Source organism: Fragaria vesca, linkage group LG2 (genome assembly GCF_000184155.1).
Source record: "Fragaria vesca subsp. vesca linkage group LG2, FraVesHawaii_1.0, whole genome shotgun sequence".
Classification (NCBI taxonomy): domain Eukaryota; kingdom Viridiplantae; phylum Streptophyta; class Magnoliopsida; order Rosales; family Rosaceae; genus Fragaria; species Fragaria vesca.
This window is the reverse complement of record NC_020492.1, coordinates 9,019,377-9,030,023: the sequence shown is the minus strand read 5'-3', so window position 1 is coordinate 9,030,023 and position 10,647 is coordinate 9,019,377.

Genomic DNA, 10,647 nt, shown 5'->3' with positions numbered 1-10,647 from the left:
ACTTGAAGCAAGGGGAACAACTTTCATACCTGAGACTTCGACCAAAATGGCCGGAACCGGCCGGAAACTGCCCCGAAACAGCAGCCACAAACAAACCCCAAACCTAGCAAATCCGGCACCCAAACTTGATTTTTAGGTCACTAAAGAGGCATGAACATCCCTAGAAGAGAGAGGGAAGCAAGACTCACCTTTATTTGGCCGGAATCGGCGTCGAAATCGCCGGTTTTCCGGTAGGACAGCAGCAGCTCCGCCGCTTCGTGGCGGCTTCCAGGCGGCGGGACAGCGGCTAAAACTGCTCCAGGAATGGAGAGGGCAGCTGTGGGGTTCGAGCGGGACCGGCGGCGTCCGGTTTGGTGGCCGGAGGAGGGAGAACTCTGTTGAAGAAGGTGAAGGCTCGGGGAGCTCGGGGGAGAGTAGAGAGGGAAGAGAGAAAACTGAAATTAGGGCTTCTAATTAACACTCCCACACATTTTTCTACTTATACTCTTTCCAAACCCGGAAACAAACTTCCTCTGACCATAACTTTCTCATACGACCTCCGTCTCAAGTGTGCCGCATGTCTACGAACTCGTAACAATAAACTCTACAACTTTCATGAAGGAAGTTTTCAAAGATAACTTACGAAAAATAAAGTCAACTTTTGGCCTCTTAAAAGTCAAAGCACTTTAAAATAACCTCCCGAAACTTCAACTTCGCATAAACCACAGAATTTGCATAAATAATCCTTCATTAAATAAGGGAATAATACAAGGAAAAATTGATATGAAAATCTAGAGTATTAAAAAAGTTATCATGTGGTGGTGTATAGCCTTACTCAAATATGTTGTAGACTTTTTTAGTAGTTTTTATATTATTAATTTTGACATAAGAAGTATGTTTTTTGTTGTTTGTGCATGTTATAGTAGTCATAAGATGCACCGTACCAAGCCGTCTAATGTTCAGAGGTCTATTGTCGGTAATATATTGCATTTTTTTCTTATATAATTTATGATTCATTAATTTGTTTGATTAATATAACATTATCAATCTAACGTCTGTGTATAACAACATGTAATGTTTCAATTAAACAATCTCATGCATAATCATTGACAAAAAGAAGTGCTTATGCAACTACTGATGTCACACCCCGAATTTTGACTACAAAAAATTAATTTCGAGAGTGCGATAACTCAAAACAAATCAAACATTACATCATTATAGTTTCACAACTTGTGAATATAATTTGAACAATGTAAAACCTCACTCAATACTCACAACAATCTAGAAAGTAAACAACAGGATCAATGCCTAACTGTTGTAGCCTCAACTCTGCTAATCTTGACTTGCAAATCAACCTCTACACCATAGATTGATGCACCGGGTTGTAAACAACGAAATCGGTAAGCTTTAAAAACTCGTATGAGTAAATCTAAATTAAAGAACACTCATCCCAAAATCATATAAGGTGTAATACCCCGGAAATTTGATATTAGTTTCTAATATTATTTGGGAATCTTTGAGTTAGAAGTTAGTGTGTTTGAGGTTCGAAGGAAGAGCGGAAGTGTTCGGATGTGTAATTTACCCGAAAGGGTTTCTTTTTCATTCAGGGTCATAGAGTTGACTTTTTATTCGTTGGGTTTCTTGAGAAACTTTCTTCACGAAAGTTGTAGAGCATAACGATACGAGTTTGTAGACACATGGCACGCGTAGAACGGACTTCGTATGAGAAAGTTATGGTCAACAGAAGTTTACGGCTTTACCGGATTTTTGGGTTAAATAGGAAAGTTTTCTCTTGAGTCCTGACTTTTTTTCAGAAAACCCAAATCCTTCCCTCTCCTTCTCTCTCCCCGACCCCGAGAGAGTGCAAAACGCCCAGCCGACCCGACCCGGACCCGGTCGACCCGACCCGACTTTTTCAGCCGATTCCGGCCGACCCAGACGACGGCACCGGTCGGAAAAGCTTCCTCTCCTCGGCGCAAGGCTCCCTGTGTTGGCGAGTGAAGACGATATGGACGGATCGGCACTGATCGAGCGCCAACAGTGAGGGCGGCGACCCGGATTGCAACCCGACCGGTTTCTCACCTCTGGCGGCAGCGGCAAGGCTGAAACCGATCGGGATAGGAAGTGTTGGACGTCCTCGTTCGATCCCTGGTGATGTTGAAGCTCGACTCACGGCGGAGAGTGGCGGTGGTGGATCCTAATCTTTCCAGCGAGTTTCCGGCATGTTTCCGGCCGATTGAGGCGAAACCTCAGGTATTAAAAGTGTTCCTTATGTTGTGCTCTTTAAGGTTGCTGTTGGAAGTTTGTTGAGTTGTTGAAGTTTCGGGGTGGCGCGTGGGGCCCACTCGCCGCCGCCTGTGGTGGCGCGTGCTGGCGCGTCCGGTAGTGTCTGTGGTGTTTTGGGGTGTTGGTTTGGTAGTACTCTTCGTTACGAACGTGTTGGTATGTGGGTTGTAGGTTTTGGTTACCATTATTGCATGCTAGGGTTTCCACTTGGTGCTAGGTTCCGTTCGGTTCAGTTTTGGGTAAATCCGAACATGAGAATCTGGTTAGTAGTTCTATAGGTTGTGTAGGACGTTTCGGTGACCTTTTAGAGGTCAAGGAGGAGGATTTGTCTCGAGTGACAAGTTCGTGGGTTAGGACATGAGTTTCGGTTCGAGTCGGATAATGTTGTTGTTGATAGTTACTAAGGTTAACGTTTTTGTTAATAGGTGACTTGTGGAGTATGGTTTTGAGTTATATGCTTGTGTTGTGCATGTGAAGACGCAGCGGGAGTTAAGGTGAGTAAAATCTCACCAAGGTCCACTTTGTGGCCTATTTATTTTGATGATGATTTGATGATGATTGTGATGTTGATTTTGATGATGATTTGATGATGATTGTGATGTTGATTTTGATGATGATTATGATGGTGATTTTGATGATGATGATAATTATGGCTAATTGTGAAGTTGTCCTTGAAAGAAAATGATTTTGTTTTTAAATATAAATGAGCTTGATCGTTAACGGTTCATGGTAAGTGAAAACAAGTTTTCTGTTAATAATATAATCTTTCAAAATGACTTCCGATCGTGAGTCATAATTAGAGTCGGTAGATTATCCTTATTTTTAATATTTATATCCACGTGTTTATGTGTGAAAGGCACGTTATGATAATGTGATAGTGTGATGTAGAATTGTTGTTTAATTAGTCAAACCGGGTTCCAAGCCTTTAATCAGGTGATTGGTTACGGTTATGATGATATTATTTTTGTGATCTGATAAGTGTTATGACGTGAGAGTAATAGAATGTGTGCCTTAGTGGTGAGTGAGTGCATTCGTTGTGGAATGGTGCCTTAGTGGTGATTGTTGCATTAGTTGTGAATGTGTGTGCCTTAGTGGTGATGGTGTGCATTAGATCAGGAGCCTTCGTGGTGGACCGGGAACCAAGCCTTGGCCGGGTGATTGGTTACGGTCAGTATAGAGCTCTAGTCTGTCGGTACATCATGGGGGATGACTATGTGTTGACGAACCCATGAGTATGTGTTTGTCTAATTACTTATGGGGGATGACTATGCGTTGACGAACCCATAAGTAAGAGTAGAGAAATGATTGTGTGATGTTTTTATATGATGTCATTTAATTTCCTTGTTTCGAGTATTTCCTGAACTATGCTTGTCCGCAGGAGATTCTCTAATTTTAATTGTGTGATTTTAATGGAATTCCTGAACTATACTTTTTGCAGGATTTCATTTATGATTTTGAGTGATTGTGAATTGTTGTGTTTTCTTAATTTCTCCTTTCGATTTCTCTTGTTTGTAAGTGTTTTTCTGAATTTATTTTTAATGCATGAACTCTTGGTGTTTACCTTATGTGTTGTTAGGTTGTGTATGTTGTTAGAGATTTACTCATACGAGCTTTTAAAGCTTACCGGGTTTGTTGTTTACAACCCGGTGCACCAATCCATGGTGTAGAGGTTGTTTTTGCAGGTCAGGATTAGCAGAGTTGAGGCTGCGGCAGTTAGGCTTGTTCCTTGTGTTTACTTTCTAGATTTTTGTGAGTATTGAGGGAGGTTTACCTGTTTCAAATTATTTTTTCACAAGTTGTAAAGTTTGTTTTTCTTTTAGTTATCATGCCTTGAATTTAGAATTTTTATTTATCCAAAATTCGGGGTGTGACATAAGGTAAAATTAGTAATTCATGCATTAAACTTAGTTCAGAAAAGCACCTAAAAGCAACAGAATTCAAAAGAAACGAAGTAAGAAACACGATACAATTCAAAATCAATCAAATCATAAACGAATCATGCAAAAAGTGTAGTTCAAAAATTCCGCTAAAATCACACAATCAAGATTAAAGAGTCTCCTGCAGAAATGCATAGTTCAGGAGATACTCAAAACAAAGAATTTAAATGACAACATGTAAAAACATCACACAATCATTTTTCCAATCGTACTTATGAGTTTACCAACACTTAGTCATCCCCCATAAGTAACTAGACAAACACGTACTCATGGGTTCGTCAACACTTAGTCATCCCCCATTAAATACCGACAGGCAGACTAGAGCTCTAAATTGACCGTAACCAATTACTCAGCCAAGGCGAGGTTCCCGGTTCATTGACACCACTACGAAGGCTCCTAATCTAATGCTCACAATCACCACTAAGGCACACAACCACAACTAATGCACACAATCACAATTAATGTACACAATTAGCTCAACTTAGACATCACAACAATTACTCTTCCAAAATGATATATCTCAACACAACATGTCATCACCTATTCACATGAAGTGTAATGTACCAACATCAATAGAACTAACAAAAGCAACACCTCATTCACAATATCTTATCACAATGCATATATTTCAACAAGACATAAATATCCACATCAATAGTCATACGCCCCACCATTACAAATTATAGTTCATATTCGTAAATCTCTTAAAATCATTTTTATATAAAAACTCATTTTACTTACCTATGAACCGTAGTCGATCAAGTTCATGTGATTTAAGCCAAAACTTTGTTTCCAAGAAAGCAATCTCATAATTTTACGACAAATGAACTATAAAGCAATTACGGTTCCATTATGAACCAAGTGAGATTTACTCACCTAAACACTCCCGCTGTGTCTTCAACAAACTCAAGAGCCAAGCTCAATATCAACTCCACATGCTACCTAAATAACACACTTGTTCACCTTTAGTAACTACTCAAACAGAAGATCAAAGCACCATTAACCAAACCTTAGCCTGAAGGTTGCCCAAAGGAGAACAATCTTTCCTCCGAGACCTCCCAAGGTCATCGAACACTTAACAACCTGTCCATGTTACCTCTAAGTTCATAATTTCAAGGTTAACATCTATGAGTAACATAGTACCTAATATGCATCACCTAATCAACACTTAGTCTTATCACACATCAACACACTCACAACGACACAAACTAGCTAACACAACAACTAACCTACACACATTGCCCGGATGCTCTTCCACGCGCCGTCACAAGCGGCGGCGAGTGAGCCTCACGCGCCAGCCCACAAACTTGCAACAATAGCACATCCCACTATACCCAACATGAACATCAAGGCAAGGGGAGCAACTTTCATACCTGGAGTGACCTCCGATTCGGTCGGAGCACGCCGGAAACTCACTTGAAAGCTCGAAACCCAACTCTGTAACACCAAGCTTCGAATCGAGCTTCAAGACTACCAGAAGTCGAACCAGGGAGCCAAGGAGCTTCTACCCTGACCGGTTTCAAGCCTCGTCGTCGCTGCCAGAGGTGGAAATTCTGATCGGGTTCAAAACCGGCTCGTCGCCCTCACTGTAGCGCTCGATTTGCACAAATTGGCTCGAGTCGTCCTCACTCACCAACACATGGAGGATTGCGTCAAGAAGAGGAAGAGTTTCTGACTGGTGCTGCCGTCTGAGTCTACCCGAGTCAGCCGAAAAAGTCGGTCAGTTCGGCCGAGTTCAGGTCGGGTTGAAAGGAATTCTCAGATAGTGAGGGTGAGGGCCGTGAGGCGCGAGAGAGAAGGAAAAGAGAGAGAAATGGGTTCTGACGAGGGCAAAACCTGCATCAACTAAACCTTTATCGTTAGCAGCATTGAGTAAGTAGGGTATCGTATTGGGCTGGAGATTGAGGGTACCTTGCAAAACAAGCGTTAGTAAAACTAAAAACATAAGTATTATTTACAAATAAACAATCAAATACATTTACAATTAAATTGGGGGGATTGAGAGATAATTTCTAACCTAAAATGCAAGATAAATAAACCTAAACTAATATATACAAGCGATCATCTTCTTTCACACAGAAAACAGCCTTTCAAACTACATAATCAAGTCATAACAATGTTTCAATTTCCAAAACTTAGAATCATGCCAACTATATGCGAGAAACAAATTCGAAACACAAGCCGAAAGAGGTCATCCATCCCATATAATCTTCTCAAGTCTCCTACACTGGAAAAGTCCTAACACATAGAATATCTCATGCAATGCATCATGTTAATACGAAGTGCATCCATACAACACACTACATGAATCATTAAGCATAAAAGATGAACTCGAACATATTAGATTTGTTTACCGGAAGAGGCTTAACAACCTAACATGCAATCTATGTTCTTAATCGAAACCCATATCACATGAATCCCAATTTTTACCACTTGTTAATCTACACTTACCGGAAGAGGCTTAGCATAAACTATAGCTTTACTAACTTGGCCGAATTAGCATATTGAATTAAACCGGAATCATAGACTTTCTAACACAATAATAGGCATGATCTAGGTTAAAAAAAACATCATAAACACATGAATAACTCAATCATATAAATCTGAAAATTTCATGCAATAACTACATCTCAATAAAAGTTCAACTCCAATGCATAAAATCATCTAAGGGAATTCGACAATAACAAATATAAAACCTAAAAACAAGAGTTTGAACCATAGATTACACTTTTTGATCTCAAGAACGCTTGGAGAACAACAAGGGATAGTCTCGGCACAAAGAAGAGTAACACTGTGCTTTTGGAGAAGTCCTAGAGCATAGCAAGGAGGATGATTTTCTGAATTGGAAGAGATCCTTAGAGAGGCAGAGCTAAGGCAGAGAGGATTGAATTCTATGCACAAGAAGAGATATCTTTTGCGTCTCCCACTTCTCTTATATGTAGGAGCAGCTGTTATTAGGGTTAGAGAACCCTAATTTTCGTCCATGGGCTTGCCTATGGGGTTTGAGCCTTGAAATTAAACTTTTGGTCCAAATCAGAAATTCAGGCAGACTGACCTTTGGTCACTCAAACAGTCATAACTCTTCTCCAAAATAGCCAGTGACGATCTATGAAAATTTCTGGAAACTAGACTCTTCTAGCTTTCTGATGATATAAATTTCCTCATCATCGAGTTTCTTTAACGAGGAACACTTTTCACGTAGAAAAGATACATATAAGGAAGAAAATAAATTTCCTCGTTAAAGATTTATTTACCGTGAGGAAAAACTTACTTGCTGAAAGATACATACAACGATGAAAATGGTTTTGTTTTAAAACTTTTATTAATATTATTTACGTATCATTGGCGAGGAAATAATAATTTAGCAATGAAAAAGGTATGACATTAGGTGAGGAAAAAAATATGAGGCTAAAAAATAACAGCGAGAAAAAAAATATATTCATCGCAAAAAAGATTTCGGGAGAAATATTATTTTCCTCGCTGAAACTTTTCTTGACCACTATACAGTGAGGAACTGGTGACCAAAGTATTTTCCTCGTTAAAACACTTCAGCGGGGAAATATCATGTTTCATCGACTAATTTGTTCCTTATCAATTGACTTTTCTGTTGTAGCGACTTATGGTCCTGGGGCTATTAGCTTTTGGAAACCTGAATGGCATTCCCTACCTCACGAGGAGCAAGCAAAACTCAAGTCGCGGCAAGGGTTGCAACACATTGTAATGGAGGAGCTTGATGTTAAAGACCTGGCCACGATGAAGAGTGTACCATCTGATGCAACAACCATGGGTGGTGAGGTTATGCTCAGAGGCAACACTGTTATGAGTGGATGTTTCAAAGATACCTAATTGATGCAGGTTGCATTTGAAGGTGGATGGTATCACAGTGGGGACCTGGCGGTCAGGCACCTAGATGGTTACATAGAGGTCAAGGATCGCTCCACGGATATCATAGTTTCTGGGGGAGAAAAGATTAGCACAATTGAGGTGGAGTCTGTGCTTTACAGACACCCAGAGGTTCTTGAGGCAGCTATCGTCGGAAGGCCCGATGAATATTGGAGGGGAGACGCCCTGTGCTTTTGTGAAATTGAATGATGGCTGCAATGCGAGTGCATAGGAGGTTATTCTGCTCTGCAGGGATCGGTTATCCCACCACATGGCTCCTCAAACGGTTATATCTGGAAATTTGCCAAAGACTTCGACCGGGAAGGTGCAGAAGTATTGAGAGAGAAAGCTAAGGATATGGGAAGCGTCTCCTAGACCAGCATGTAGAGCTATGGAATAATGTGTTGTTGGAGTGTCGTTCTGGTATGAAGTGGTTTTGTTGGGTGGTCATGTCATTTACATGGGTGTCCTTACTTGTTGCTAGGTGTGGTCATGAGGTTGTTGCGTGGCATTTAGTGTCTTTGTCTTGCCTTCATGTGCTTGGATTAACCTGTGGAATTTACTACTACTAGGTTGTGTTTGGGTACAAGATTATATGTTCGAATGAATTCAAATTGCAATGAAAATATCACAAAGTAAACTCATAGTAGGTTTGGAATATAAACTCGAGAATAGTTATCAATGAATAAGTATGAAGAACAAGTTATCGATCACAAATTTGCACACTCAACTTCACACCGCTATCCCGTCTTAGTGCAATATACATGCAATCAAACTGTTGTTAGGATGAGCTTTCATCCTCACTACTAAGTGGAATTTTACATTAACTAGGTTTGGAAACATTAAGCGGTGCGCACCAGTATGAAAACATGCATGAAACCAAATATACAAAGAACGACAAACATATGAAAGATATTTTAAAAATCAAATAATTGTGCGCGCTAGTAGTATATACATGATGGCCGGTCTTATAAACCCACTAACCAACTTACCTCACAATACATGCAACATGTAAGTGTAGCAAGAGTGTCCACTTACGCCATATCACCTAGAAGCAATGTCACACCTCAAAGGATGTCATACACTCTTTAGTCCCATATATCACCTAATAGTGCCAAACCTCAAAACCATGAGAAAATAAATGGCACTGTAATTACTAAACAAAAGATTTGAGAAATTAAATATCATGCATAACATACCTTGTTAGTAGATACCATACTTTTGAAAGCTAAACTTAGAAAAAGAATGTGGCCATGCATGTAAGCATATATAGGTGATACACAATTTCACAACAAGGTTTAAACTTCTTTGGTTCAAAGAAAATGAACTTGTTTTCCATTTTCCACATTTATATAGTGAGAAATTTTATTAACACATCCCTAAATACTATATATACATTTCATACTTACCTCCTATTAACTTTTTTGTTTTAACATTTTACTAAATACACATATCTAAACTTTCTAAAATACCCTCATTGAAATGCACAACTTATTCACTAAATACACATTCTTTTCTAAATCTTCTACTTAGTTTATTTAAAAGAAATGCTACTGAATTAAAGCAGTTTTAAATTAGTAAGATTTTACTCAATAGGTTGGTTTTTTATTTTTTCATAAAAGGTTTAATCTTATTAAGAACTTCCTCGCATGGTTTCTATTTGTTAACATCTTCCTTATGTAGATCTTCTCTCATGGGTTTTCTTTGACAAAATTTATTCTCAATGAGTCTTTTACTCCAATTTCAAGAATTTTTGAGTCTACCGACTCAAAACAAAATAAGACAATACATCACCAAATTCCTGAATGAAACTTTTAGAATTAGAATGTTCAATCACGGATAATGCTAAATTAATCAAGTCTTGAGAATCATTGCCTATATATATATTATATATATATATACAGGCCTTCTTGGCTGCGGACGTCCGCACCGAAGGTTTTGATGCGGATTTCCATTTTTGCACCACTTTTCGATCGAATTTCCTCATCTCCACCGTATAGTATCTAGATAATATTGTGTAGATCATCTCTGCAAAATTTCAGCCAATTTGGTGAACGTTAAGGCCCTCAAACTTGAGTTTTTCTGGTATGAACACAACCGGACATAATTCAGTCCGTCCATTTATTTTTCGAGTTTGAGGGCCTTAACGATTACCAAATTAGCTGAAATTTTACAAAGATGATCTACACAATATTATCTAGATACTAGATGGTAGAGATGAGAAAATTGGATTGAAAAGTGGTGCAAAAATGGAAATTCCGCACCTGAGAATTCCTGTATATATATATATACCTCATTGGAAGAGCTCTGTATATATATATACAGGGCTCTTCTAATGAGGGATCCCTATTTTTTGTCACTTTTAAGGATAGGCCTACACCATTAGATCTGTTTTTAATGGGTTTGGATGATTGAGATTAAACAAAAAACTTAACACTTATGTCAACCTACACAGTTCAAGATTATTAAAAATAAATCAAACATTTGGATGACTTAACGATCACCAAATTTTCTGAAAATTTGCATAAGTGATCTACTCATATACACCTACAAACTAAACGGT